The sequence below is a fragment of the Macaca nemestrina genome, chromosome 4, assembly GCF_043159975.1.
Source record: "Macaca nemestrina isolate mMacNem1 chromosome 4, mMacNem.hap1, whole genome shotgun sequence".
Taxonomy (NCBI): domain Eukaryota; kingdom Metazoa; phylum Chordata; class Mammalia; order Primates; family Cercopithecidae; genus Macaca; species Macaca nemestrina.
The window spans coordinates 183851365-183855419 of NC_092128.1; the positions used below are offsets into that span (position 1 = coordinate 183851365).

Consider the following 4055-nt stretch of genomic DNA (forward strand, 5'->3'; position numbering starts at 1 on the left):
TGGCAGAAGGCAAAGCTGGAGCTGACACTTCACATGACCCCAAGCAGAAACAAGAGAGAGTAAGAAGGGAGGTGCTAAACACTTTTAAACAATTAGATCTCATGAGAACTCACTTACTATTATGAGAACAGCACCCAAAGAGGTGCTATTAAACCATTAGAAACTGCCCCCATGATCTAATCCCCTCCCACCAGGCCCGACCTCCAACATTGAGAATTATAGTTGAATATGAGATTTGCATAGGGACACAGATCCAAACCAAATCAACCTCTTAAGGTCCATGTGTGGATGGAGCGAATTGATATCCACAGGGTATACAGCAGGTACTCAAGCAGTGCTGGAGACCCACCTTGGCTGATGGTCAGCAGGAAAACAACAAGGGTGATAGAGACATACGGGTTACAAAACAATTTTTATTATCCAATTCCAAAAGTCTCAGTGAAGACAGGAACAAGTTTCCAGGTGAGGACAAACAGCTGCTTCTCTTATTTGCCCTAGGCTCACACAGGAAACAGGTTGAGTCACTCAGCAGGTTTGTACCTGCAAATTAGGAGAGGGAGCATTGGGAAGACTGTCCACATAGGTGACCAGGCCAGCCCAGCAGTGCAAATGACAGCCCAGGTTCACCGGCAGTGCAAAGGGTAGTGTTCTGCCAGAACTTGAAATAACTGGTTCATTTGGGTGTGCTTCCTTACATTGCCTTAAGACACAGAGGAGCTCAAACCTGTGCACATCCTGTGTTCCATAAAAGACTAACGTTAGGGGAAAATGATGAGAAAGAGTTCATTTTACTTTCTGTGCCTCCTGACCAGGAAAGACTCACTGCTGAAGCCAACTTCAAAAGCAAAACCAGGCCAGGCACAGTGGCTCACTCCTGCAATCCCAGCACTTTGGGAGACCAAGGAGGGAGGATCACTTGAGCTCAGGAGTTCAAGACCAGCCTGGGCAACATAGGGAGACCCTGTCTCTACAAAAATAAATAAATAAATAAATAAATAAATAAATAAATAAATAAATGATATATGTGGTGGCACATGACTGTAATCTCAGCTACTTGGGAGGCTGAGATGAGAGAATCTCTTGAGCCTGGGAAGTGGAGGTTGCAGTGAGCTGTGATTGCACCACTGCACTCCAGCCTGGACAACAGAACAAGACTCTGTCTCTAATAATAATTATAATAGCAATAAATTAATAAGCAAAACCAAGCAAACAAAGCCAAAATGTAGGTTAAGGTGGCAACCAGGTAGGTGTCAGCTCTGATTTAAGACCAGTGCGGAGTGAAGACGTCACCCCATGGCTCCTTACCTGACTCCACCCCAAGCTTTGCCAACTGCACACATTTGAGTCTTCTGTTTAGCACAGTCCCAGGAATCTGTCGCTCTTGAACCACCGCGAAGAGGAACCTGGTGGGTAACTGAGAGTCTTCTGAAATTTTCGGAGTAGAGCGTGGACAGGTGTAATAGAGGAATAGAGGGAGAGGACTATTGAGAATATATAAAGGCCATGTATGGAAAGTTACAGCAGGGCTGTGGCCTTGCCAGAGAATTGATTTTGAAAGGTGGCATAGTTATCCACTTGCAGCATAAAAATAGGGCAAATCACTGAAATCTTTCTTAGAGGGTTAATGTTCATTTTATGACACCCTTCAATGAGCAGAAACGTAAAAGCCACCATCACACCACCAGCAGCAGTGCCACTGCCATGCACGAAGCTCTGGGACAACCAGGGGTTACTCCTGAAAGGCTAAGGAATGAACAAGGCGAGCTTGCCTGTCCAGGGGGCGGGCACCCCCTGCTGGCCAGTGTCGCACAGGCTTTCCTTTGGGTAGGGATGGCTTGGGACATGTGGCTGCCTGGGATGCCCAGAAAAGTGTCAGCAATTCCTGGATTCCCCTGGTGACTGGGCACAATATGTTTGGTGGGATTGGATCTGAGGAAAGTGAACTGGGAGAAAACTGGCAACAGGAGGACTCACTCTTTGTCTTCCCACTTTTTGAAATGGGGTCTCCTGACATTTTCCTCCTCGTCTCAACTTTCTCTCCAAGTCTTTCCTCTCCCCTGGGCAGAGAATCAGAGCTGACCACCAATTATGTTACACCCAAATTTTATAGAATCACTTTTTATTGCTAGCATATCATGGGGGGATCCCTGTTTTATTTTATTTTAAACTATTCATAATACCTGTATTACTTCTAAAAATAATAAACCAAGAGATGAGACTCTCCTAAGCCAGGAGCAATGTCCAAATATCTGAGGAAAAGGAATTGCCAACCTAATTCAGCCTAACCACCAATCTTGCAGGGAAAGGGTAGAAAAAGAAATAAGATCTTCAAAGGGTCACTTTCCATCAACTCTTTCTTAATTTTCTTTGCTACTTTCTAGTAGTTTTTAGCTAAACTTCATGGGTTAAAAAAAAATATTCATAATGTATTTCTTTAGGAGCCTGATGTCAATTGTGTGATTTTTTTTGCGATCAATTCACTGCTTAAAAAACTTTTCCTTATAGAAAAAAAATTGTCCTTTAAATCTTCCTGGCTTATTGTTATTACAGTTTGCATTCATTCAATGAAATTCTAGAACAGGCATCATTTTCCTCTCGATAACCTGAAGGATGTTGTTAAAGTCACATCTTATCCCTCTGTTCTCCTCCAGTGTCTCGTTCCACAAGTTCTTTCCTCTGGGATCCTCTTGGGATTTTAGGCATTTGGGCCAGACTCTGAGGCTTTCCTTGCCCTCTTGGACTGCATATCCCAATGTGTTCTTGGAAGGATCTGCCTACTTTGGAAAAGGATGGCTTGTCATGCCCATGCCTTGGGCTCATGCGTGCTGGGGGCCTCCCTGGATGCAGTAACCAGCACCTGTGCAGGTTCAGGTTTGTCCAGTGACTGCCTGGGCCCCTGTCTGCCACTCCAGGCCTTTACCCATGTTGCATCTTCAATACTAGTACTGTCAAGTTACAAAATAAAAAATTTAACCAAACAGAGTTTATGACAATGTTACTGAATTTAACTTTTTATTTTCTTTTCTTTTTAACATTTATTTTAAGTTTAGAGGTACAGTTCAGGTTTGTTAAACAGGTAAACTTGTGTCATGGGAGTTTGTTGTACAGAGCCTTTTATCACTCAGGTATTAAGCCTAATATCAACTAGTTTTTTTTCCTGATCTTCTCTCTTCTCCCACTGTCTACCCCTCCGAAAAGCCCCATGGAATTAACTTTTTCTTATTAGTCCAGTCAAATTATTTTGTATGGGTGAACACAGTAACCATATAGTTTTTTGTTTTATTATTCATGAAAATCAGTATTTTTGAAGTCAGGCTCTTTCCTGTGTTTGGGTTTTTTTCGTTTTTTTTTTGTTTGTTTGTTTTTCATTTCTTTTAAATACATCTATGTCACTTCTTCCACTTCTTTTGAAGACCTTATTTAGTTCTATTCAATTTGTAAAGTACTTCACACATTACAGTTTTTTGAAAGTCATATAATTCATACCTGAGAGAGATTTTGGGGAGTCTCTGGCTCAGCATGGTCACTGGAGGCCCAGGGAGGTCCTTGGTTTGCTGGAAATTGGAGCACAGTTAGTTCAAAGCCTGGCCGGAGCCCACTGCTCCTAATTTTCCATCCATTTCTCTCTCCAGCCCTGTGCAGCACTGCGTTTCCCAGGAAACGTGTGTGCGCCATCTTGTTCTCTGATGTCACCAGCACTGCACACCAGGATGCCAGGAGCCCAGGTGTGGGGTAAGGAGAGCTGGGCTTGAATCTCACTCTACCACTCATTAGCTATGTGGTAGACTTTGACCACCACATTCCTTAGCTTCTTAGTGTGTTAGTTTCCTCATCTACAGAATAGAGACAATAGTATAGTACTGACTGTTTGATTCAAACCACATGTCCCGGATTCAAGACCATATTCCTATGTCCCTCCAACAACTCTTCCAGCAGTTCCGTGGTGCCTGGAATTTCTTAATGAACATTTCAGTTCTGCAGCTTGAAGTTCACTGCTGGTAGATTGCCATCATCCCTGGAAAGGGTTGCACATTACACCTCCTTAAGCACGTGCA

The 4055-nt window shown here is 43.3% G+C and overlaps 1 long non-coding RNA gene across 1 annotated transcript; it reads right to left on the minus strand.

The window, feature by feature from the left end:
* Positions 1-408: 408 nt before the first annotated feature.
* LOC139362607 (uncharacterized) lies at positions 409-3614 on the minus strand. Its single transcript, XR_011621779.1, has 3 exons — positions 3487-3614; positions 1306-1425; positions 409-540 (listed from the first exon to the last, which is right to left on the minus strand). It is a non-coding gene; the product is annotated as an uncharacterized lncRNA (long non-coding RNA).
* Between the last annotated feature and the right edge of the window lie 441 nt (positions 3615-4055).